The sequence below is a fragment of the Rhinolophus sinicus genome, chromosome 12 (genome assembly GCF_057876585.1).
Source record: "Rhinolophus sinicus isolate RSI-liver-muscle chromosome 12, RSI-T2T, whole genome shotgun sequence".
Classification (NCBI taxonomy): domain Eukaryota; kingdom Metazoa; phylum Chordata; class Mammalia; order Chiroptera; family Rhinolophidae; genus Rhinolophus; species Rhinolophus sinicus.
Genome location: NC_142512.1, coordinates 46,686,985 through 46,714,337, shown reverse-complemented (window position 1 = coordinate 46,714,337; position 27,353 = coordinate 46,686,985). Strand labels below are relative to the sequence as shown.

Genomic DNA, 27,353 nt, shown 5'->3' with positions numbered 1-27,353 from the left:
CATCTTGAATGACTTTGTGTTAGGGCTTGTGTGCGTAAGCAAATGCCTGAAGCAGGATTTGGAGAAGTGCCTTTCTCCTCTTTGACTTTCAGGACTCATTTCCTATACAGTACCTTTCAGAATTCTGTAGCTGTTTTGTTTATTTGGGGTTCGGTGGGCTCTCCTCGGTCAGATGGCCTTGGAACGCACCGCCCAACTGGAAGAGCAGGCGGGAACCAGGAAAGTCTGGACAAACGCTGTGTGGGGGTCTCCCCTTCCGTTCTTTGTTTGATGTTGTTCACGGAACCTTTTACTGCTTTCCGTCCTTAGCCCGTCAACCTGGAGTTTAAAATAGGAAAGAACATCGACTCGAGCATTTAAATTGTGCTGGTTAATTTTATACTTGTGGTAGAAGATATTTGAAGACAACATCTTTGTTGCTTTTGTGGGAACCCGGGGCTAGACTTACTCCTTAACCTGGGATCAGCCGGCTCTGAGTCAGACACACAGATTTGGGTCGTGTTATTTTATGGGTCTTTGCTCTTGTCCTCTACTCAAAATACTTGTAACATGAAGCCCAAAGTTCTATTTCTCCCTCTCTGGTATCATGGATAAATTTCTAATCTTTTATTGTAAAAACACTTTTAAAAATTCAAATGTATCCATACTCATGATTGACAACAATTAAACAGGTTGGAAAGGCACAAAATGTTAAAATGTTCCCTTTCCTATGTCACAGGCCCATTTCACAGATGTAACCACTGTTGTGTTCTCGTGTTGCCCTTTCAGACTGTTGCTTTTGACATATCTCTAATTCCCCCTTTTTGTTAGCCCACATGGTATCTCCCTATCTTACAGTTCTGCAACTTAATTGTTTTCATGAACAGTGTGAATCCTGGACGTCTTTCCACATCAGCACATAGAGACACATTTATTTTTGCAGCAGTTATGTAATGTTCCATTGTGTGGATGTGCCATAATTTATTTAGCAGTTTCCCACTGATGACCATTTAAGTTACATGGTGTGTTTTGCCTTTCTAAGCAAAGCTGCAGTCACATCCTAAAAGTGCCTGGGGTGGAATTTTGACAATCTCTGCTGCCAGCTCTTTGACTTTGAACAAGTTACTTTCTCTGTCTCTCTCTGTCTCTCTCTGTCTCTGTCTCTCTCTGTCTCTCTCTGTCTCTCTCTGTCTCTCTCTCTCTCTCTCTCTCTCTCTCTCTCTCTCTCTCTGTCTCTCGTCCTTGGGTTTCTCCTCTGTAAAATGGGAATGGTGGTACCACCTACCATTGTCATGAGCAATAAAATAGCGAATGCGTGGAATGGACCTGGCGAGTGCTCACTGATCGTTCGCTCCAGCTCTTCCTGCGTATGTCTGCGTACGTGAGTGCGTGTCAGTGGAGTGAATTCCTAACAGCAGACTTGCTGGATTGCTGGTTAAAAAAAAAAAAGTGCCCATTGTGAATCCACATCCAGTTGTGATGTGTATTCCCGTTTGTCCTATAGAGATGCTGCAGCAAGTTACTCTTCCACTAGTAATTAAACTTGTGATGTTTAAAAAGCGTAGTTTCCTTTTAAACATAAGGCTTGAAAGCAAGCAAGTTCCTTCATGACTTCCTTTTACTTATCTCCAGTTTCGAGTGCGTGATGACATGTCTTGTGAAATGCTGGTGTGATAATCCCTGCATTGTACGCCTCTCCCGTGGAAGATTGAATGAAAATGTGACGCAAATCGATGGTCCTTGGACTTGTGGTTGAAATTTTCTCCCTCATCGTTTCAGGACAATGTTATTGACTAAAGAGAGTCCAGACCACTCCCTGCGTGTTCAGTGTAGCTTGACATTCGCATATGTGCAGGTACATCCTGCCCGACGCAGAGGGTTGGGACCCATTGGGGTGATTCAGAGCAACTCGCGGTAAAACAGGAAAGCATTCCTAGATTCATGTTTCTTTTCAGCGGGTAGGGTTAGAGGACAGATGCAAGTGAAATGCTGGGCGGCAGTGAGATTCGCTGTCTCTGCTGATGAATAATACAGCTTTGCAGCCATGTGGGCAGAAAAATTGAGCTTTCTGCATGTAGTCCCTGGCGAGGCAGGTCTTGGTATCTGTCACAGGGTCAGATCATGTCTAATAGCTGGCCGTCCCCCTGGGAAGGACCCCCGCATCCTGGGAGAGCTCCTGTCTCCTGGAGTTGGGGACACCTCTCTCCTTTTTGTAGAGACGCTTGACAGTCCCGACCAAGGGGCTGTTCATTTTGACCTTTCTGTGCAGTAAGAGACCAGGGTCACTGGGAAAGTGGCTTCTAGCAGAGGACAGTGGAAGCTGTAGGCTGGGCTCTCACTTACTGGCTTTGCAGCTGCTTATTTTGTAATCATCCTTAGCATCTCCCCCCAAACCCCCTGGTTACCCCTAAGCTGTGGGGCTCCCAGCTAGATTCCTGCCCGCTCACTCCATGGGAACCCCACACCCATGACTGTGGGGCAGCTCGTTGAGAAGGAGCCCCAGGATCAGGGTGGAGGGGGACAGGAAGTTAGAGAAAGTCATGACACAGCCATCAGAGCATAACCAGCCTGTTCGGTAGGTTTTCCAGATGGCTTCCCACTTCACCTTGGGTAGAAACACTTCCTCCTGCAATGCTCAGCTTTGATTATGTTGCCCCTGGCCCCTTTTCCCGACTGTTCCTCTTCTAAGGTGCCTAGACCTCTGTTCCCTCGTTGGCTGTCTCCTTTCTTGGTGTGGAGCCATCGTTTCCTTTTGAAATAGGAATCTCAGCTTTAAGATGGTGGAGCAAAACACTGGTGTCTGAATTTGAAGAGGAGGAGGTGACCATGGGGTGGGATGGGGCGAAAATCAACCTGAGATCCCTTGACCGCTGCCTCCTCGACAGCCAGTGCCATGACCCTAACGAGGCCGTGGGGTGTGGTGGAGGAGGAAGGAGGCGGAGAGGCGAAGGTTCAGCTTTCTAGGGAATCGTAGACATTCTTTCACTTTTTTTTGCAGAATCAAAGAATTTTGGAGACAGATTGGACCTCAGAGATATTTGAGTCAGTCAGTGATAGTAACCTCGTATTGGTCACAGTTCTCTTGCAGAATTTGGAAAAAACTATTACCCGCTCCCTAGAGAAATGTACGCACAATATATTTACACACATGCTCGTGTGTTCTCTCTCTCTCTCTCTCTCTCTCTCTCTCGCTCGCTCTCTGAAAGTTAAGGGGTTCACAAACCCCTAAGGTTCGTCCAGACCTGCACTCTGGGCAGCCGCGTGGTCCCCAGAGGGCTAAGGTCAAGTGGTCATCTGTGCCTGGCCCAGGGTCTCACAGATAGAGAGAATGTGCCAGTTGTCATCAGTCCTCAGAGCCTGGTCTTGTCTTTTCTCCTCTGCCGTTTGCTTCACTGGGGAGGGTGACATCATTTTTTGCTTAATTTTAAGACCTGGGACTAATAGCTAAAGGATGTTTTATTTAATATCAAATGGATGACATTACTAGGAAAGAAACACACTTAGTTGTGGAAGGAAAAAGAAAAGGGTGTGGGAAGTAGTGAATTCATGGAAAGTCATGGTCAAAGGCTCATTTAAGACTTCGATGGTGACCATTGTGATTTAAGAAACAGCATCATGTATCACAGCTGTCTTAAACCGTGTGGCATCTTCCCACTCAGCTTACAGCTGTGACGATAACCTGAGATAGACGCCAGTTTTCTTTTCCTCACATCTCCCCAGGGACACCCATCAGAAGGCCTCTCACGCAGAAGGTGCTTAGGTAAATGTCTCTGGAATTGGATTTCGCTTATATAAAGAGGCGGGCTGGAAGGGGAAGGAGGAGAGGTGTGTGGCTCGCTGTGGGGCCTGGTCTCCTCAGAGTCAGGGCTACGACCCACTCCTGCGGCATGGCATATGTGAGGGACCCCGCCGACCCTGGTTAGGCTCGTGGGGGGCGGTCTCCAGCTCTGTGACCTGTGTGGCTTCCGCCTCAGTGTTGCCCTCTGCAGAAGGGCACCTCCATAGGGTTATTGGAAGGAATGGAGAGAATGTGTATGAAAAAAAAAAAAAAGTAGTATCTGGTTCCTACCAGATGCTCAGAAAATGAGAAAATGGCGGCCAGCACCATCTTCATCATCGTCTTTTATCATCATTGTTTTTTTTTTTTTTTTATAAGGAACCCAACTTTAACAGATATTACTTTGTATTTATATAGCACCTTCTTCAAGAACCTTGGATGCTTTACAGACAGTATATCTCATTAGTCCCCACAACAGCCCTGTGAGGTAGGTATTACTCCTATTTTACACGATAGGGAGACTGAAGTACAGGAGGTTAAGTGACTTGCCGAAAGGTCACAAATTGACTGAAGAGCCAGGACCCGAGCACCTTAGCCCTCTGGCTCTCAGTGAGAGAGTCTTGAATGAAAAGTATCGTTAAAGAAAGTATGAAGAGTCGTACATTATGAAAATGAGGTCTTTCTACTGCCATCAAGGAAAGAAAAATCCGTGTACTGATGGTTTGAAGCAAAAGGACTGACATTACACATTTCCTTTTCCCCTGTTCCAGAAGTCTCATGGCTCCTGTCTTAAGTACTCTTCTAAAGGTAAAGTTTCCAAGACAAGTCACGTGACTTAGAAGTGAGACTCAATTTAGAATATTTACTTTAAGTCACGATAATTTATAGAAATTTTTATTCCAATATACAAAATATGGGGCAGCCATCCCAACAAACATGTACATGAAGAGCAATCAGCCACCATTTACAACTTAAACCCACTGCTCATTTCAGTCACAGCCAACCAGCAGACAATAATATCACAATGCTTTCTATACAGGTCACTTTTCTTCCTATATCTGCATTTTTCCCCAACCCTAACCCTTATGTTTTTTTTTTTTTAAAGTATATTGAGTTTCTGATAAGCTTCCAAACATTCTACTTAGATGTAGCTGCACTCAAAGTAGAAAGCAAATTGAGAACCATCACTCTACAGCCCCCCCTGACAAATCATAACTATTAAATATGGTACAGATGTGAACAGTTGAACAATGTGTGTGAGTTCCGTGGAACTCAATGCTATAACTTGCTCTAATATGATGTTTAACCGTGGCTTATACTGCGCTTTTACAATGCACAAGGTGAAAACACTCAGCGTAGCATCTCGATGCTGTGACTTCATCTTTCCTGTACGTGCTGTGGTCTGACTCAGCTTCACTTTGCTCGCCTTCTCGCGACTGAAAGCTGCAAAAACACAGCTTCAGATTCCAAGACAGTTTGGTTTAAGCCCTCAAAGTAAAACATGCATCCAGTTCCATTGCTATGATCTTCCCACATTCTTGGTGGTGATGTATGTGCTACGTCGGTAGATCAGGCAGGCTATGTAATTTGTACAGAACAACTCCAGCCAGGTTACCCTGGCTTCAGAAACAATACCTTACAAAGCACTTTGTCAGAATACGTCATGGTTTTCTCCCAGCACATCTCTTAAACAGTCCAGTTAGCTAACTGACCCTGTTCAACACATGTTCACAGAATGACTAGGTGAAGTTATTTCCTGAGCTGAAAAATATAGTAATAAATGTTAATAATAGCAGACAAAAACATTCTTGTTTGTTTGTTTTTCATATTCAGCAGTATTAGTAAAATAAGTTGAGAAAATCACAGCAATTCAAAAGGTTGCCTGGAAAGACTTTAATAAAGAACATCCACGACCTGATTGCTATTATTTTGAATAAATATTCAATTATTTTCTGCAAGTGGCTTTTGGCCACTGTCAGAGAACTTATGCATGGAAAAGCGTCAACTGCGATAATTTACACACGTTACATATATTTCTTCTTAAACTCCCAACAGGAGTCCTAACAAACATAACTTGAATTTTCAAACACTCTTCCAGTAAGCTTTGTAAACGTGGAGGGGACAAGAGGACTAGCTTATGTATTCCTGATCTACTTCATTAAAATTTGATATTCAAAGGGGTTTTGAGCTAGCTACCCAGGCTGCTGGGGTTATGATGAATGGATTGCTTCTTTCCAAGGTAAAGAATGACACTTGAAAATAACATAATTGCTATGACATGAGTCTTCCAAACATGGCCCCAACTTGAAACATTAGAGTATTTAAGAATTCTAAAGACTGGTATACCAGCACTCATAGGGAGTTTTTTTATAGTTTCTTATTTTACTAAATTAAAGCTGAATGAAGTAACTGACTTATAAAATGTAACAAAAGGACAAATATTTAGCTGCAGATAGCAGTTCCTCCTTAAAAAAAATATTTACTTCCTCTCATTGCAATTTTTCTTAAGGCATCTTTCTGATTTAAAATAGAGTTTAAAACCACCTTAAAAATAGAAACAAAAGGGCTAGTTAAGCTGACAAAACGTAGTAAAAATATGGTCAAATTTACTGACAGAATCATGGGTACTTTATACAATACTTAGACTCTACCAGTTTTAAGTAAAATAAGGAAAATATAATTACAAAGCCAGTCTTTCCCCTTGAGGAAACAAAAAGCCACTTTTGACCAATTGTTCCCTACATATACATATACAGTGGTACCTCGGTTTTCGAACATAATCCGTTCTGGAAGACCGTTCAAGTTCTGAAACGTTGGAAAACAGCCGACAGCTAGGCCTCAGGATCTTGCACTCAGCGGAAGCCACGTGACATGTTCGACTTCGGGGGTGTGTTCGAAAACTGAAGCATTTACTTCCGGGTTTACCGTGTTTGTAAACAGAAATATTTGTCAACAGAGACGTTCAAAAACAGAGGTACCACTCTACTATATATTATTATAAGCTGCTCCAGAGAAGCAAAACATTTGTCTTCGTGACACTGGATTCTAGTATTTTTATTTATTTCTTTACTTATTTATTTATTACATCAGGAAGGCAAATGCAAAGTGTTGAGCCCAAAGCATTTTTGGTTTACACTGGAAAAGACCACCAAACATTCTTTCTATACACAGTTCGACCCAGGCAAATTGGTGCAGTATGTTCAATATCATCCCATTAAATTATCAGTACCGCCTAGCACAGATTCCTCCTCTTTCTGCTGCACCCCCAAGGAGTTTAAATCATTATTGGTGCAATTAATAAAGAGCAAATGCATGTCAATTACTAGAAGGCTGTTTTACAAGAGGAGCTGCTGGCTCTGATTTCACTTTCTTGTTGTGTGGAACTGCAGAGACAGCATAATACCCGAGCAAACAAATCAGCTACGGTGATAGGAAAAGCTGTTAATCCGTAGTCTTTGCTTTTTTGTGTGCAAAGTGTGCTACTGCCCCCTGAGCTTTCTGCATTTCTCTTTTTCTTGAAAAAAGTCAGTGCTTGATCCTTTTCAGAAGAGCCAGAGAAGAAATGAGGTAGAAAGCTCTTCATCACTGTCCCCCCTCAGTCCTGAAATTGACAGAAAAGGATGTAACCAGATTCAGATTTCCTTGAGATGTTCGATGTCAACCCGTGGAATTCAATAGCTTGTGCGTCGATTTTCCCCCTACAATATTGTCATCAAATAACCCAAAACCATGATTCTTAACTATTGCAATATAATGGCCTTGATTGGGACCACTTCCACCGTGCTCCACAATGACACCATATACCAGGGGTGCCAAAAAAATGTCTGCAAGTGGACACGTTGCTCAAGCAGTAGCTTGTCATAATCAGAAGTGTCTGGACGCTGATGGTAACCACTTTGAGCACCTCTTGTAAATGTGACTTGTATTCATCTTTTGTTATCGGTATATATGGAGAATTACAATTTTAATACAGTTTTCCTCTCTTAAAATGTGTCTACGTTGTTTTGGAGCCCTCTGAATACATTGTCAGGATTGGTGACAGCGCCTTAAGTGTTAAAGAGACAAAGTTCTAAAGGAAAAACTACGCGGTAAGAAAGTTGTGTGTGTCGATGAAGTTGATCCATATATTTAAACCTCTTCAGGCGTAGAGCTGGAATCATGGGCAGTTTTTAAACTTTCATTCATTTGTGTGCTTCCTCTTTGCTGTGACATTCTCCACAGTAATATTTGTATTCACTGCATAGAGTTTCTGTGTTGCTAAAACCTCTTAAGCAGTGAGTGATTGATGTTTTGTTCCACGTCAATAGAAAAGTCTGAAAAATCTTCATCTTTGCTGCTATAGTTTCACAAGTAAGACCTCTAGTTTCATTAGTTAATGTTCCCTGAACAATCTCATGATCCCACGTTGGGTCTGATGTGCTGTTATTTTCACTGTCAATGTTACCATTAGGTTGATGGCCATTTTGTTTTTCCTGCTTTCTCTTTCCTTGTAAAATATCAGCAGTTGTATTTAGTAGGCACTTTAAGAATCCATGGGCGTCTTGATGCGTGTAGTTGTCAAAAAGTTCGTTTTTGTTTCCCATCATCTTGTTAGAAGCTTTTTGGGAGCTATTACTCCAAACTTTTTTTTCTGAGTGGCGATGCTATGGAACAGATGTGCTAAGCATGCCAGAAGGTTCTCCTCCTTCCTAGGTTGCCTCGTGTATGCTAGAACTTTCCCCCAAAATGGACAACAAAACTAAAGTGCTTGAAGAACTGAATTGCAGTAGTAGCTATTCATCAAATTGAGCACTAAACCAAAATAGTGCTCATTGACTGGAAACTGTTCTGGACCAATTCCCTTCTCAACTGCCGAGGCCTTGGTGCCCATGGTACAAGAGATGGAGGCAAATTTGGAGACTCATCAGGATTTCCATCCACCCAGCACCATCTTCCACCCAAACACAGCAGCAGAGGTGGAGGGGGGAGCTGGGCCGCCCGCTCACAGCACAGCCCCTCAGACCCAGAGCCTCCGCTGACCCACGCAGGGAGCCTGCTGTGCTGGCACTCATACCCAGGGCCCCAGCCCCCCACCTGCCGGCTGCCTGCCCCTGGCTCCTCCCCAACGCAGGGCCTGCCAGCATCATGATGTCGTCGCTGTGCTGAGCCAGGGTGGTTGACAGGGCAGGGGTCTGGCAAAACTGGTGTGCTTTGCAATGCTCTGGTCCTAGTTGAAATATGGGACTATTTCTTTGTCGATCCTGCCAAGATGCAAAGGATAACCTTTGGTGATCAAGCCGATTGGCTTGAAAGTGGTCACCTAATCAACATGGGTTGAAGGTTGCTGACCCTAAAGTTTCCTTTTAACATACAGCCTTGATGTTCTTCTGTAGAAAGTCAGAGATGTAAGGAGTTCACTCATGTAAACTGCACACAAACAATGGTTTATCGATTTGTAAATAAACCAAGTGAAAACAAATTGCTTGGAACAACATAAAATCATGAAGGGTGGCCCTTTTGCAAGATGTGTAATGTGTCTCTCCTGTGTTCTGGGAGGCTGACGATCGTGATACAGACATCCGTGTTAATAGTTGTGCATTCCTGGTCTCCTTTGGCTACCAGAGCCAAAATTGGCTTGTAAGGAATAATTTTCAAAAGCAGTATCCCTGAGCCAACAAAGTGCCAAACGGGAGAGAAAGGAAGAACATACAGTCGACTCCCACTCAGCTTATTGTTTCAGATCACCGCTTTTTATCTTGGGGTAAAAACAGCCAAATTCCCGCAGATGTGCAATCGTCCACAGCACCTGCAGTGACGTGGTGGAGGATGGAGGGAAATGCTGTGAAGCTTGATTGTAGAATTTCCCTGCAGTTATCGCTCCTGGTGACAAATCCCACCTTTGGTCCCGTGAAAGTCATACCTTAGCCACTTTTTGTTCAGATGACCCGTGTTGGGGTCCCCAAAAGGATTTTTACAGAGGCTTCTGTGGGCTTCTCCATTGTTTGAAACTTGAAGCACAGCTGGCAAAGCCAGCCGGAGCGTATTCTCTAAGGGGACGGGCAGCCACGAGCCTCCAAGCTGCTCCCCCACCGCAGCTTTGCGAAGGGAGGTCGTCTCACCTCTGTCCCAAGGATCAATCAAAAGGCCTGGGAAATTTTGGGGGGCTGTTCACACACGAAGCTGAGGAAGCAGATCTTCACAGCGGAGGAAAATGGGCGACCTCCAAGTGTTTTGGAGATGAAATCAGACCCTCCTGAGCACTTCTGGTGGAATCTATGCTTGGAGTGAAAAGGGATTTCCCATTTAACAGACCAAGTGGACTCATCTTCAGCCAGCCTTTCATCAGGGTATCAAAAGTCCCAAGGAGAACCTGCAGGCGTTTCCCATTCTCCACCATGTTGGCCGGGAACCTTGGCGGCTCGTGGCTTCATGTCTGTCACCTGAGTGGTGGGGTCCTGGGATGGAGCTTTCAGAGCCGTGGGGAGAACACAGACTAGCCCTTCTGTTTTGGCTTGTGTTTCACCCTGTCCCCACGCACGGACAGACTGTTGGATGCTTTGAGGCGCTGTTCAGCTTTGGCTCGTTCACTTACCGCACAAATACTGCTTGGTTGTGATGTGTTCCTTGCAGTCCCTATGGCTCCCTCCTTTTCCTCCGAGAGAAGATGGGTGTTTCCTTCCTCCCTCCTTATACAGCACCTCCTTCTTGCCTCCATCAGAGCGCCTGGGGCATCCCTGGTGGTCATTGCTTCTCCCAGTGGACGGATGGTCCCTGGGGTCAGAACAAAGGCTGGTTCATCGTTTCATCTCCCGTGTCTGCCATGGTGCCGGGTAAAGGGAGTTTCGCTGTTTGCTGGCTCAAAAAAAGATCCCCATAGTCCTTCTTGCACAATCACTAAATGGCGATTTTATCATCAAAAAGTGCAACAGTTCTTTATTCAACAACCAGTGACTGAGCTCCTACTATGTTGTTTCACTTTAAACTTTTTTTTTTTTAAACTTTCAAACTGACAGAACATTTGCGGTAACAATGCAGTGAACATTTGTATCCCTCTCACCTGTGTCAACTGACTCTTAACAGTTTGGCATGCCTGCCCTATCCATGCATCTCTTCTGTCGACATATACACGTACACACATATACACATACACGCACGTACACACACATATACACACGTGAACATACACACACGTACACACATGCACACGCACACTTCTGCCAGATCACGTGAAAGGAGGCTGCAGATGTGGAGGCGGTCCACCTACCTCTAAGCATGTCAGTCTCACGCCATTAGGAAGTGCCTTCTAAGGAGCATACATAGAGCTTTGGGAGCACAGAGTGGGGAAAATTCCTTTTTAAAAAAATGGGCGCAATTAGGAAGTTTCACTGAGAAGCTAGCATCTAGCTGAACCATGTGCTTAGACACCACTTTGCAGTATCCATGTCTGAAATTTTAATGGGGAAGAGGTACAATCTTTCAGAAAAAGAGCTTCCTGTCTCCTTGGAAAACTCATTCAGCTTTGCCATATGTGGAGCCGCTTGCGTTTATGAGTCCTCTGTGGTTTGGTAATAACCACACTTATTATTTCCTTAGCCTCTCAGGGGCTGTCATTGAAGAAGTGCCTTTAATTTTGCTTGCATTTACTAGTAGGTTTACTGATGTGCAGAGGGGGATGTGTAGACCAGCGACGTGTTGAGTCAGCTGGGCTCCCCTTTCTGTGCGAAGTGCCTGTGAGAGCGCAGTGACTTACAGCCACGGGCAAATCCGGCTGGCGCATCTTAATGATAGCACTGACTTGATTTTGTAATTACACTTAAGAATTCTATACATCCATAAATGAAAGGTGGTGTAGGCCCTTCCAAGTCATCAGAACTTCAGCTGTTTCTGCCATTTCCCAGAGGGCTTTGCTACATCTGAAAATGTGTCCTTGAGGCTGAAAGACCACCTCTGACGCGCTTTGGGGCAACTGTATGCACTTGAAATCTCGAGTGCCATGCCAGAGGCGAGCAAACAGCCCACACCCTTACCAGTGAGCGAAAGGCACTTCCAGGCTGTTAGGCTTTTCATTGGCTACATAGAAGGAAAATGACGGAAAATACTCAGTTTTGGTTTGGAGTGGGAATAACAACAGCTTGTGTGACATGGAGGTAATTGCAAACAGGGAGCAGTGGGGGTCCGGTACACAGGGAACCATGAGAAGTCGTGGCGGTCACCCTTAGCAAACCTTGGTTTTGACTTTACAAACCTCTGTCTGAGTAAGATGAAGCATTGTAAGAGGTGATTTTTTTCAGTGGGATAAGTTATGTGGAAGATGCAGAGAATGGAGAAATGTGGGTAATGACAGAGCACAACCTAGGACAACCCTGGCATCTGGTTATTGCATTCATTCCAGGTGTGGAAGCTTCTCTGGGTCTCAGGCACCAGCCTTCATACTTTATCAGTGAGTTTCTCCCAGACACACACAATCTGCGTTATCACCCAAACCAATTTGTAATTGTCTCAGTTCAGTAGAGGACAAACCCCCGCCACCGCCACCACCACCAACAACCAAAAAACCCAAATAGAAAACAAACTAACCCACCCCCTTGGACAGAGCTGGAGTCGCTCCGATGCACAGGAAGGGGCCCAGCGTTTCCTGCCGCAGCCTCAGCTAGAGGCTTTGTGCCGAGTGTGGGGTAGAGTGTGGGTCAGGACCTCGGCCTGCTGACCTCCAGGGCCCTCAGCACTGAGTAGCAGGTGTGCAGCTGTCAAGCGTCAGCTGTGGGGGCTGCCTGGGACCCCTCCAGGCAGGGGGCGTCTAGTCCAGGCATGAGTGACCTGCCCCCTCACACCGCTGGGCTTTAGAACAGAGGAGACGAGTATGGCCGATGTGCAGGAGGAGACTGTGCAGTGGCAGATAGATGTCTGCAGAGGGGGCGGCCTGAGGAGGACATGGAGCCCCCACAGAGGGCATGTTTCACACCAGGGGACACTGGGCCCTTTGTGGGGGGATTTGGGGTTAGCGTTTTACAGGAACAAAATTAGTTTTAGCTTCCTGAAAGCAGAGGTCCACAGAAGCTATGACGTGGCTAAGCTCGGAATTCCTGAGCCAGGGTTGGAATTGGATGCTCATCTCACACCCAGCGCCAGCCCATCCTTGGACATGCGTGGGTGTGCAGGGAGCAGTTAGACAGCGAGGATGAATTCTCAAGGAATAATGCACACTTGAAGCGTGAGGTTAGGAGACGAGCTGGCCTGCGTGGGGTCAGCCCGAGACCTGCTGGTCTGGTCCGTCCCTTTCTGTGGTGTGGGGCGCACACCCTAGGTTCAAGGTGCTGAGTAGTTAGCAGGGGACAAAAGAGCTGAGTCCAGCTCTCATGGAGCTTCTGAGGGTGGGGACCCCTAGTAACGTCAACCCCATAAATAAGCAGGGTCAGTTCAGATGGTGAGGCACACTCTAGAGCAAGTAAGACAATTTGATGGCTGAGAGCAGCTCTGTCCAATAGAGATACAATGCAAGCCACGTGCAGTTTCAAATTTTCTAGTAGCGCGTTAAAAGAAGTAAAAGGAAAAGTGAAACTAATTTTAATGTATTTCATTTAATCCGGTATATCTATAATGTTATAACATGTCATCAATAAAAGAATTATCAACATTTTTGCACTTATTTTTTTTTATTTTTTTTTATTTTTTTTTGCATCAAGTCTTCTAAATCTGGTGTGTATTTTACACCTAGAACACTTCTCCATTTGGACTTGAACACATCTCAAGGACTCAGGTGTTTATGGCCAGTGGCTTTGGATAGTGAAGGCTTCACGAGTGCTGGAGGCGGTGGTGCAGGGCCACTTTAGTTTGGGTGGGCATCTTCTAAGCAGTGTCCCACCACCTAAGGACGAGGAATAGTCCCTACAACTCATATGTTTTGTGTTTTGTTTGTTGCCAATAAGCCTGCACATCATGGTACATTATTCATCTTCAGCTGGTTAAAACAGCTGGCTTTGCTTTTCTTTCTTTAGAAGCCTCGCTCTGGGCACTGGGACGGGAAGCCCCGCAGGCAGGCGATGAGAGATGACGCAGTCTTGTGGGAGGTGACGTGGGGAGCGCTGCCATCCTTGACAAAGCTGTGGGGCTTCCAGGGGCCACGTTTTGTCAGAGAGCTCATTTGTGTGCAGGAAATTGGTGGTGTCATTTCCTTATTTTCCACCTGTTAATGATGGCAAGGAATTCCACCCACCTTCATGTTTGACCGGAAAGGTCTCCCACTGAGAAAAGTCACTGGCACAGGCAGCGGGACTATTTTTAGCATTATTTCAGTACAGGTTTAAACTGTTATTTTATTGACTATTGTAGCTATTAACTTTAAACTTAAACAAGGAGAAGGTTACTAAGTATAATTCTCCTCCCGCCTACTCAGAGCCTTTTAGCTGGGTGAAATACTATTTGTCAGATTGCGTTAAAATTTCCTTCTGAGTTTTTCTGGTTCAGCTGCAAATCAAGGAATAGTTTAGAGTCAGTTTGTGAAGGAGGTCTTGGGAAACATCGATGAAGAGTGTTGTGTGTGTATGAAAACTAGGGTTGTGGGATAAAAAGGAGTGGGAGAAAATACTTGCAAATAAAAGGCCAACAGATTTTACAAATCACCTTCGCCTACCTTTATATTTAAAGGTATATGTTCTTTGGAGCCAATTTGAAAAGGACAAAAGAATAAACCATAATTTGTTTTCCTGTACTTCTAGACATTTATTTTACAATGTAATTTGTGCAGTTTCTAGCTCTTTTATACTTGATATATCGTAAGTATTTTCTTGTATTAAATAATGGCTGCATATTCTACCTTATGGAATGTTCTATCATTGATTTAACTTTTAATTGACCCTCTATTGTTTTCCATTTTTATTATAAGTAATGCAGGGATGAACATTCTTCTACATAAATGTTTGTATTTATTATTACTGTATAAATTGCTAGAAGTGAAATTACCAGATTAAACATTATAGACATTTTTTAGGGCTTTTGATATATGCTGCCAAATTACCTTCCAAAAACATAGCTCGAGTTTACATTCTTACCTGCACTTGTTTGTGTGCTTTTTCCCCCACAGTCCAGCCCCTACTGGGATTTAAATGATAAGGGAATTTATTAAATTGATAGATGATAGGCATGTCATTTTGATGCAAGATTTTAAAATAAAACATAATGCATTTAAAGACACTTTTTCTATTTTTCTTCTTAGCCTATCTTTTGGAACGCTTGTCCTTGATTGATAAGAACCAAATATCTTTCTGAGGCATAACTGGGCAATCCATGGGTCACAGGTGGTTTCCTTTGCTTTACTATCATTTTTTAAGTAAGCTATGGTCAGTATGAGGTTTGTGACTGGTAACTCCTTATACTGAAGATTTGAATGTGTCGAGGTACTCAAGAGTTTTGTGGTACCATTACCGTGTGCAATCAGTAATACGACACAGGGACAGCACGAGCCACTCATGAGGGGTGATTCTTGAATGTTTCATTATCGGCGATGCAGTGTTCATGGCTGTATCCTGAAGACACCACTACAGTCTGACTCCTGAACTCTGCCACATTTTCCGTGGCCCCTGCAGAGGGCAGGAGCTCTGCAGAAAAATGCTCTGTGACATTGTTTAAACTCCAAAGGATTACAGCCATTGTATTTCCTGCCTTAAGGGATCTGGTATCGTATCTACTGTCACTGATCTTTTTTCAGTTACTCCGTACCAGGCCCTGAACCTCAGCACTTCCGTTTCATGATTACGCCTTACGACAACATATATGGCAAGTGCTGTTATTTGTGTCATGTTATTGATGAGACAGTTGAAGCTCACAGTGGTTAGGTAAATTCCTTGGAATCATGGAGCCAGGGATGGGCAGAGCGGGGGACTGAACTGACTTGGCAGCCCACGTGCAGAGTCCAAGCCCAGTGTCCTGGGTCACCGGAAGGAAGTGAAGCAGAGATGAAAACCAGACTGGCCCTCAAGCCCATGGCGATTCCAGCTCAGACAGTCTCACTGCCACACGCAGCCACGATTTTTATACCCACAGAGGGAAACCGAGGAAACAAGGTGGGTGGTTGTGTAGCAGCTTTGTAACCCAATCACACTTTTCAAGTGAATAGTGGCTCAGGTGGATTTGAGATGTCTCAGGAGAAATATCAGTTGATGCTGGTTAATTTGGAAGATTAAATAAATGGAAAAGATAAGTGGGGAAGAAGAGCTGGTTAGAGGGAGGAAGGCATTTGGGTGTGGAGAGAAGTAAGAAGGGGCAGAAAAGTTCCATGAGTAGCTGTTGGAGTTGTAGGGGACTGATGTACCCCGTTTCCCCGAAAATAAGGCCTGGCTGGACCATCAGCTCTAATGCGTCTTTTGGAGCAAAAATTAATATAAGACCCAGTATATTATATTATATTATATTAATTATATTATATTATATTTATTATATTATACTTATTATATTGTATTGTATTGTATTATATTACATTATATTACATTATATTATATTATATTATATTATATTATATTATATTATACAAGACCCGGTCTTATAGTAAAATAAGACCAGGTCTTATATTAATTTTTGCTCCCAAAGACACATTAGAGCTGATTGTCCGGGTAGGTCTTATTTTCGGGGAAACACAGTACTAGCTCGTTTTAATCAATGAGGCAGCAAGACAGAACTTTTCCCCAATTTGGAGGATGGTGGTCAGTGTTCAGGAGAACCAGGAAGGAAGAATCAGAAGCACATGTAGTTAATGCAGGTGGATGATGGGGAGGTGGGTGGCGTTATGCTACTCATTTGTTCTTTTAATAAGTAAAATTATAGCGTAATTCCATCTACTCATTTGAAATAAGGTTACGCAGTTAGAGTCCTGCTGCTGTTAAAAGCTCCCCGAGATTTCAGTGCACTATGCAGAGTTATGTTCACTTTAAAAATCAAACTTGTGCTCTTTCCAGAGACTTAATTTTATTTAATGCTCAATTTTTGTATTTACTGGTTCTGCATTTTCTCATGTAAATGAAGATCCAATTTAGAGATGAACTATATGGGCAGCTTGGCTGTGGAAAGCACAGGGGAAGGCAGCTCTGGGAATGCGGAACCAGGTGTCAGCATTTTCGTATGGTTGTGTGGAATTTTCTTATGATTTTTATGAGAAAATATAACTATCACAAGCCCCCCCAAATCATAATTCCTATGAAGCAGTAAATGAAATTGTTGGATGTTCTCTTTGAATTTGTCCAATTTTCAGTCTGCAGTGTTTTTTTTTTTTTCGTGGTAAACACACCTAACAAAATTTAGCATCTTAACCATTTTTAAGTGTCCAGTTCAGCTGTGTTGGGCATCTTCACCTTGCTGTGAAGCAGATCTCCAGAACTCTGCCATCCTGCAAGACTGAGAAGCTGTACCCATTACCCATAACTCCCCACGCCTCCCTCCCCATCGCCCCGGCAACCACCATTCACTTTGTTTCTGTGAATTGGACTCCTTTAGTTACCACATGTGAGTGAATCACAGTATCTGTCCATTTTTTTTTTTGGGGGGGGGGAACTGGCTTATTTCACTTAGAATAATGTCCCCAAGGTTTGTCCTTGTTAGAGACATCAGAATTTCTTTTTTACGGTCGACTAATACTCTGTTGGGTACATATTCTACCTTTCGTTTATCTGTGCATCCATTGACGGACCCTTGGCTTGCTTCCACCTCTCGGCTATTGTGAACAGCGCTGCTGAGAACACAAATGTGCAAATATGTCTTTGAGACCCTGCTTTCAATGCTTTTGGATACACATCCAGAATTGGGAGTGCTGGATCAGATGGTAGTATTTGTCATTTTTTGAGTAAATTTTGTACTCTTTTCCATAGCAGTTGCACCATTTTACAACCCCCAAACAGTGCACAAGGGTTGCACTTTCTTCACATCCTCACCAACACTTGTTATTTTCTGGTTTGTTTTTTTTTCATTTGTTTGTTTGTTTTGATGGTACCATCCTAAGGGGTGTGAGGTCAACCTGTGGTTGCTTATACATCACATCAAACTTTTCCTCATAGATGTAAACAAATCTTAAAGTATCATTTGAGATTTACCTACTTTTACTGCTGTGCTTCTCAAAGGGAAGATTTTCAAAACACCTATATGCGAGTATATCTGAATGCTTGGCTGCACAAGAATATTCGACATTTTTCTTAAGTATGTAACTACATGGAGTTCTCCTTTCTTATTTAGTGCAAACATTCACTCCTGCAAATATTGAGTTCTGTGTGCCAATTGAGACTACAGAGATGAGCAGGGCACAGTTCTTGCCCTCAAGGGACTGACGAGAAGAAGCCACATTTTGTAGGAAGAGATAAGTGAGGCAACAAAGGGAGGTGGGCAATATTTGCAGGAGTGAATGTTTGCACTAAATAAGAAAGGAGAACTCCATGTAGTTACATACTTAAGAAAAATGGCGAATATTCTTGTGCAGCCAAGCATTCAGATATACTCGCATATAGGTGTTTTAAACATCCTCCCTTTGAGAAGCACAGCCGTAAAAGGAGGTAAATCTCAAATGATACTTTAAGATTTGTTTACATCTATGAGGAAAAGTTTGATGAGATGTATAAGCAACCACAGGTTGACCTCACACCCCTTAGGGTGTCAGGGAAGGAGGGAGGTGCCTTCTTGGGACCCATTAGATATACACAGGGACTAAAACTACGCAAGTGGCTTAGGCAGCCCCCAGGTAGGATACAGGGCAGCGAGAGCAGTGGGCCTCAAGCCAGACCCTCTGTTGAAGGAGCTGGAGGGATGAACCAAGAGGGAGAAGTGTCACAGGGGCTAAGAAATAGGAAGGTTCCAGAATGAGTGGTCATCTACTTCAGATGCAGCAAAAGAGGTTAGAAATGCAAAGACGGAGTCATCTGGACCTTTGCCCAAGCAGTTTTCAGAGCTTTGTGGTTGTGGACAGCTAATTTCAGTTAGATGTTGAGGGAGGAAGTAGAGACCATGTGTGTAGAGGACTCTTTCAAGAAGCTTAGCTAGAAAGAGCAGAGGGAAAGAAAAGAAGTCAGGGAAGTGTTGTTGTTTTTTGTTGTTGTTGTTTTTGGATGGGAGAGACTCGAGCATGCTTTAGTGGAGGGGAAGAGGTCACTAATAATTAAAATGGCTAACATTGTAGGGGGCTTGCTCTGTGTCTACCGTGTTCAACAGCTGGGCATGAATGAGCTCATTTAACACAAGGTACATGAGATGTAGAGGCTATTCCCAATTTACAGATGGGAACGCTGAGGAATTAAGTGGCTCCAGGTGACACAGGCAATAAAAAGCCCAGTCTCTTACAATGTGTTTAGATCTCACTCTTAACCACAACACTAAAAATGTCTCCAGGTTTTAAAGGAGAAGTTGAAGATTTAGGGTAAAGAAAGAATGACTAATAGAGCCAGGTTCTAGAAGATGCTGAAGAGGGTGGGCTGAAATGGTTGTGAAATCAGTATTTTTTTCCTTTTTAAAAGGAGATTAAAGATGAAAAATTTCATCCTACGGGAAAGACATTTAAGGGTAATGGACAGAATTGGATAGAGAAAAGCTCCTAGTGATGGACATGGTACTGAAGAAAGATGCTTGAAGGATAATTTTTGTGATAATTCGTGACTTCATTTTCATCAGCTCAAACCCCGCCTTTCTGCCTGTCCTGCTTTTATACTCTGTGCTGAAACAGCGCTTTCGCTTTCTCCTGCTGTGCATGGTGATACATCCTTTGGTTCATATTTGTGGATTGATTTCCTTACTCTCAACATTTGAGCTGTCATTGGGCACATGGCACTGTTACTTGAACAGGGTTGTATCAAGAACCTACTGGGGTTTTCTTAACAGTGTAGTGACTTAAACAGTCGCATGCATTACATTTTTATTGGTGACTTGCGCTGAGAAATCTTAGGCTGGCAACATATTGAAATCCTGGCAATGTAGTTTATTATTACACGTTTTAAATACAAAGAGGCTTATTGTGTGCTCTGAAACATGTGTGCATTCCATTCCAGCCTACAGAGATGTTATTCCTGGCCTTGATTTTGTGGGGAAGGTAAGGGGATGTCTGTGTCAGACGATTTACCTACCACTCCATCCACACCTGCACAGCTCTATGATGCAGTGCTTGCTGTGGGAGCACTTCAGCAACGGGCAGGTGGAAATCTGAATCCCCTGCTGCATTATAGCTCCCAAGTAAGATGCTAGCACTGTTTATTTATGAATTTACCCTGAGAGCTATCATTCAAATCCTTAGCCAATCAAATGGAAAAATGAATCCCTGCGAGTTGTGTTTTACTTAGAATCCATTAAAGCAATTTGAATGAAAGTTTTCTAGGTATAAATACCCGGTTCTTTGTAGGAGGGCACATGGAGAAGTAGGACTATCTTTATGAATGCTCTCGGTGAGAGAGAGAGAGTGCACACAATACAGCCTTTCAGAGAACTCAGCAGCGGCCTTAAATCCATTTATGAGCAATTCAAGTAATAGAGCTTTGCAGCATAATGCTAGTTTTTCAATAATGATGTTATTAAAAGAAATCAGAGGTTTAACTGTAATGCACAGAGATAGGGGGCATTATAAATTTCAATCAGTAAGTATTAATTTTCAGGAGATCCAGCAGATTCCCTTATTATTATTTTATTTATTGCTCAGATTGTTGAATTTCATTTATTCACATAGAAAGGGAGGCAGATTCCGGAGGAGAGTTCTTTGCTTATGTTTTATGGTTTAAGGACCGATGTGGCTTTCCCAGAGCTGCGTACCCCTCACGATGCTGGAGGAACAGGGTAGTTCACTGTCAGCGGGCTGTTGGTTTTCTGTCTCAGGAAGCAAGGCTGCAGGCGAGCACCCAACTTGTTATTCACCCTTCGCCCCCCCATTCTCTGTTCCATGCACTCACATGCTGGGGGCCTGGGAGGAAAGGAATGGATATTAACGGACTCATCTGCAGTATTCAGCCGAGGACCTTGCACTAAGAGATGCCCAGGAAATATGTGTTGGTAGTTTTCACTTTTCTCCTGCTGGTAAAGCCTCTGCAGAAAATCTCCTCTGCCTGTAGAACATCATCATCTTTCAAATATTCAAGCAGGCAACGTAGGAACTTCCTGTTCTTGACTCGTCCAGGGAAAACATGAAAGACTTCCTTTGACAGTGCCCTGCAGCATCACACTGCCCAATGTGCCACGGGCGATTGTGTCATCGTCTCAGTATCTCTGTGCTTTAAGTTCTCTTGGTCTTATTTATTTTTGGCAGGTCACTATTCCCAGGCTGCAGGAGGCTAGCTGCAAGTTGGGCCTCAGCAACGGTAACGTTCAAGAATTGCGGAAACCTGTTTATCTTGTTATCACTACCCCAATACTACAGAGCTTGGAAGGCCTTCTTGGTTGCCATTGAAACCCTGGAATCTTCCTGGAATTTCAGCCTATCCCTTTCTCTCTAGTCAGGAGGGGAGGCGGAGATGAGCAAGACAGTCTCCTCATGGATGGTCTTGGTTCATTTTGCCAAGAGGGCACACGACGCACATGTCCCAGAGATTTGCATGAGGCAGGTGTGAGAGCCAGGAACTGCGTGCAGGGCCTGGAGGCTGTCATCGCTGGCCACCGCATGGTCCCTCAGGGGGCATCACCCAAGCCCCTGCTTTTGCTGCTCGCTTCTGATTTGCCTGAAGTGGGCCCTAGACAGCGATGAAGAGCTGTGTTACTGTTTCCTTTGGATTCACTTGTGGACCATCCACTTCTCTCATGACGCTTTCTGGATCAGGTGCAGCTGCCGCTTCACATGGAAAATGTCTCCGTATATTTAGTGTCACCACCAGATCTTCTAGCATCAGTATTCTGTTACTGCATATTCATTAGTAATAGGGAAAAAAAAAGCCTCTGTGTAATTGCTATTTGAATTTCACAATTAGAGTAGACATTTAAAGATTTAGTTGGTTTTAAAATGTAAATTTAGAAGTTCCTGGTAGATGATGCATATTTCTCTAAGGGTTTGTAATCCAATAATTCAACCCCTGCTCCTTTGCATGTAAAATTAATCCTTTCCAATAGGTACTAATGCCTGAATGGGAGAAAGTTGAAAATTCTTGGCAGATGGCTAACTGCGGTCTACATTAGCAATTTTTTTTCTTTTTACTTGAAAAAGTAAAGTATTTGGGTAGGAGAATATGCTTTGCTGGGCTCTGCCAGGTTTTCTGTGCTGTGTTCCCATTAGTGGGTTTCAGGGGCTTCCTGTGGACCATTATTATGGTTGGAGTGGAGGAAGAACGGAATGCATTATTCTTACCTCTTTACCAAATAAAAAAAAAGTGGCTTCCTTCCCTTTTTGTCCCAGGCAGCTGTCAGAGTTGAATGCCTGCCCCAGTTTGCTCTGTCATGCATAGAGTCAGTGGGCTGAGGGATGACAGCTGGCAGCAGCCCTTTAGATGGGTTGCCAAACACCCCAAAACCTCTTACTTACTACAGATGTATAAGAGAACAGGATAACAGAGATTTGCGTCTGGGTTTCAATACAGGCAGACCTCAAAGATATTGCAGGTTCGGTCCCAGACCACCACAAGAAAGCACGTTGTGATCGCTTTTGCTGGTGGAGGGTCTTGCCTTCAATTTGTTAAAACAAACAACAAACAAAAATGAAAAGCATCTGTGAAGTGCAGTAAAGCGGAGCACAATAAAACGAGGTGTGCCTGCACATTGATTTCTTGTTTGTTTTGACTACAGATCTCCCATTAAGGAAAAAAGAAAGCTTTGAATTAAAAATGCGATTTCTTTACAGGGTTAGTCTGTTTCCTAGGATGACTGGCTAGAAAGAGCTTCACTGGAAACTCGCAGGTTTTTTCTACTTTGTAAAAATATCTCCATTGTGTACAGATACTGACAACACTCCATGAACAAACGACTTGTCTGGGTCACCTAAGGGGATGGTTGGCATCCAAAATCGAATTGGTTCCCAGGTGGCTAATTATCACTTTCTATATCAATGCCTGGAAAATATGCAGCTTCTCTTGCCAGGAGTCTGTGGCAGGGCAGAAAATGCTGCCCAGGCAGCTTCCCGAAGCATTGTAGAGCTTTTCTGGGTTTTCCAGTGTCATATGAGAAGATGGTGGTAGATGTGATTCTGTTGTGCTGAGGTTAGGTATGAATCTGCCAGTTGAAACTTAAAATTGAAGACATGCATTCCATCATTTGGACTGATTTCTGTAGTTGGTTGGAGGCTGACACCAAGGAGGTCAAAATAAAGACCATCTGCCTTTACTCTTTGCAACTGGTTTCCCATCCCCCGCACTCTCTGTGGATGCAAAACGACTGGGAACTCCGTGCAGGGTTTTATCACTCCTGTGCAGGGAGCTCACGGTCTGCTTCTGACTGTGAATTCTTGGCAACTTCACCTGTAGAAGACTCGGAAAGTCTTTTCCATGTGACCTCTAAACAGTCTTCTTTGCTTTGAAAATGAAAGTCTGAGTGTTAATGTTTTACCTCATCGTATGGATCCAGTGAAACTAATTTTGTGCTTGTGCAGTTGGCATGCGGTTGAAGTATGAGTGAAATTGATGAGTTGTGATCTTTCATCGTCTTTTGATATGTTTTATCCACAATATCTATTTATTTGGACCTAAATACGTATGTCCCAGAAATTGTTAAACTGAGATACAATATAACTTTGTGTGATTCCGCTACTCTGAAAACTATTTTGCATTTCTTGTAAAAAAATTTGTTTCCGCTTCCTTTACAATTAAATTAGCACATTAGCAAAAGTGTTGTACTTTACAGTATATTGACAGAATTTTACCATTTCTTAACATGCAAGGATTAAGACGTTTACTCCTGAACATTCCAAGCAGCATTCAAAGTGTGTGTTTAACGTCGGTATACACTTTTATGTGTTTGTTAGAAATAGAAAATGGATAAGCAGTTCAAAATCATTATTTTGAAAGCTGAAATTCATTGTTTTGAAATGGACTGGATAAGGGTTTGAGCATTGGTGTAATTTGTTGTTTGAACCACTCATGACTCCAAGAAGGTTACACTCAATTACACATTATAAAAATTGGTTTTGACACTAATTCACTTTCTGTTCCTCTTTTGGGTAGATGGATGGTGTACAGCATGAGAAAGATTTACTGGAAAACATGCTCTAATCAACATAGACTGTCAAAGGCAACTGTGGTTCCACGACATGTTATTTGCAGATAAACTGAAATTAGGGCAAAAGAAAAAAAGAAATATGTATATATATATATGGAAAGAAAAGAATTTCAATCTGATTATTCGGGGTTTAAGAAGACCCTCTAGCCATGAGAATGTGTTTATATTACATTGATTGTTTAATACCTTTGTAATGGTATGATTCATTGAAATCACTGCATTTTAGAGCAACATTGTAGTCTGAAGGTTGTCAAACATTTTAATATCATAACCAGAACTTTGAAAACAGTTTGTAAAAAGAGAATACATTTAATCTACGCCAAGCAATCATTTGAATCAATGATTTAAAATCCAGCTCGGTTGCTAAAGCGCCGTATGTGAGTTGGGGTGTGCCCGCCCAGTGGCAATGTCCGCACCCATCGCTCGTTACCTACCTTGGCATTTTTCGGTTGATCTGGTTTTTAAAAAAATTTGTGTGCATCTTACTCCCACCATTTTTAATGAAAATATTTACGTTACTGTCAGCAGGGATTAGGGCAGAGAAAGAGAAGATGAAGGACAAACCAGTATACTTGCTGCTGTTCGCTGGTTTGTTTGGGGAAAGTCGAGCATTTTTGGTAGACTATTTGACAGTTACCAGAAAACCTTAATTTTTTGGAAGCTTTTGGTTACCACTTATAAGTGATGGCTGGAGGAAGTTTAGAAAGCATTTTGAGGTGCACTCATGAAATACTGAACACTCATGAAATGAGGGACGGGGTGGGGGAGAAGGGTAAAAAAGGTGTAAGGGATTTGTCTTCCCTTTCTCCTCTGCTTCACTTGTTGAAAATCTTGGCTGTTTCCACTAGGTCTTGGGGGTACCATATATGTCTTTCTCCTTCCCTCGTTGGCTTGGTATCCTGTGTGCAGTGTTCATTCCGTTGATGAATCATATTTTATGATCAAGGTTATGAACTTTTCTAGGGAAGGGAAAACTTAGGAAACCAAAGGCTTCTTCCCTGCATTAATATATCCAATATCCTTATGCAATGTATCTTCTCACTCTCTTAGACATACCGGGACTCTGAGAAATTGTATCTCAAAAATTAAATATTTGAGAATACCTCAGTATTTAGATATCCTAAGCCCTCCAGTCCTTTTTAAATAGATGAAATCAGAAGTCTTCAGTATTTTGAAAGGTCCAGATAGAAATCAGATTCAGTTGGCAGATCCTTCTTCTATCTACCATCATCTACTATGTTCATTCATTCGTTTATTCATTTGTTCAACCAGCAGATACTAGCTGGATTCCTGCCTGTTTGCCAGGTGCTATGTCAGGCTGGAGTGAATGTGACAACCGGTCAGCATCTCCTTAGTTCCTTCCTCAGATGTTCATAATATACAAAATTATGGATTTCTGCTTTGACAAACTTGAATTTTGTAGGAGTTATCAAGAGGGATTTTTTTTTTATTACGAAAAACCATATATCCCCATTATTGTTTGAGGATGCTTTTTCTTTATATGAGGAATTTTTATATACCATGTATATTGCAAGCATTGCAAAAAGACACCCCCCCCCCCAGTATAATTTAACAACTCATAAGTGAATTTGCAAATAGAGACTCAGAAGTGGCTAGTTTCTGATACTTTATCACCAAAAAACTGTACTATTATTCATTTTCCTGGTTTAAAGAATAGTTTACAGTTGCTCACACTGTTAAGTAGATACCCTAATATGAGAAAACTGCATTTTGGGCTTTTAAAAAAGTGATATATTGTTATTCTTGGTTTCTGAGAATGGTTGTGTAAATTCCGTTCCAATTCATTGCAATTCTTAAGTAGTTGAACTCTTGAACTTGAACAGCAAAGGACTTCCTCAGATGTGGGCTTTACAGGACTGAGGGTTTTCTCTTCTTTTGGCTTAGAGACGCTTCCACCACTCAGCCAAAGTGAGCCGATCTTTGTGTAGAATTAGTATTTTCTCTGTTTGATTATTGTTTGTTTGAGAATCCTTAAATCCTTTAAAAAGAACAAAGCTTGCTTTTTTTTTTTTTTGACACGCTTACGCATTTAGAGATTATTTGTGTACTTACTGTAAAAATGAAAAGTCAAAAGCCATCTTGTTGTCCCTTTACTGCCCTCTGGGCCAGTGGTCCTCAGAACGTGGTCTGTGGATCCCCGGGGGTCTACAAGGTGCTTCAGAGGGCCTGGAAGGTCAACTTGTTTTCATGATTTTACACTGAGATGCTGTTTGCCGTTTAGTGGTGTTGACATCACTGTGTGATGGTGCAGAAGCAATTGTAGGCAAAACCTCTGGTTCTCTTAGACCTGAGCCGCGGCGGTGACACTGCGCTGTACTAGCATTGTAAAATTTTCCATTTAAGAATTTCCTTGATGAAGCAATAAAAATGATTACTTTTATTAAGCCTTAACTCTTGAGTTCCTTTTCTTTTTTTTTTTTCATAGTCTTTATGACAAAATGGGAAGTCCATTAAAGTGACGGCTGACTGTGGATGGATGGTTGCTTTAAACAAAAAAACTTGGGCAAAATTGAGTTATCAACTAAACTAACTGCTTTTCTCATGGAACATCACTTTTACTTAAAAGTGACTGACAAATCACGGTTGTTCTGACTTGGGCATTTGTCAGAGATTTTCTTCCAATAAGCGTTCCTTACCTATTTTAGCTGCGGAACATCCAGATGTGTTTTATGTTTCGGGTGCATAATTTCATCAAAATACACCACCCCGTACCCTTCCCATGATACACATGGACATAGCCAGGGATGTTTTCGCATTTCTTAAGTCATACAACCAGCTTGCCAACTTTCCTACTGTCTTACAGTCTTTGCTGCCAATTCTGCTTGGTTTCTTTTGATGGCTGACAATGCGATTCCAGCAGATGTTACAGTTTGCTGAAACCAGGCGTTGTTCAGACCAGCCGTTGTCCTAAAGAAAATAGAAAACATAGGAGACTGTTTTATTACATTGTGACATAGTATGAATCTACTGAACATTGTCTTTAAAGACTAGTCACATAATTACTATTTTTAAAAATGGCAGGGTACAAATGTCTATAAAGAGACTACAAAGGAAATATATATGTATATACCCAAGGGAAAAAAAAGATGGGAAGGAAACATACCAACTTGATAACATTTATCTCTGGGTGCTGGCATAATTTTTTTCTTTATAACCTGATACATTTCCAAAATTTTCTAAAATGGGCTGGGATTACTTTTATAATCAGTAATTTAAACTTTTTTTTTTCTAACTGATCTGTATTTCATAGTGAAGTCCAGCAATATAATATATTTAACCATGATTGAGATAAAAGATGTTGTCATTCAATTTAAATTTTGTCATTTAACAAAATTAAGAAAATAGCGAGGTAGAAAAGAATTTTCTCCCTCGAAGAAGAGTATGTCTGATTAGCGGGAGGTGGGTTCTGAGTTGGCTTACATTTTAAGAGACTGCCCTTTGTAATTTTCACAGTGAT

General features: G+C 42.6%; 1 protein-coding gene and 1 pseudogene across 3 annotated transcripts in view; one reads left to right on the top strand and one right to left on the bottom strand.

Annotated features, from left to right (window-relative positions):
- The window catches only part of PRKCA (protein kinase C alpha), a 376,298-nt gene that overhangs the window by 64,226 nt on the left and 284,719 nt on the right, over nucleotides 1-27,353 (top strand). The gene's annotated exons all lie outside the window — the stretch shown is intronic.
- Nucleotides 6,491-8,968, bottom strand: LOC109448024 (ubiquitin carboxyl-terminal hydrolase 12-like; annotated as a pseudogene).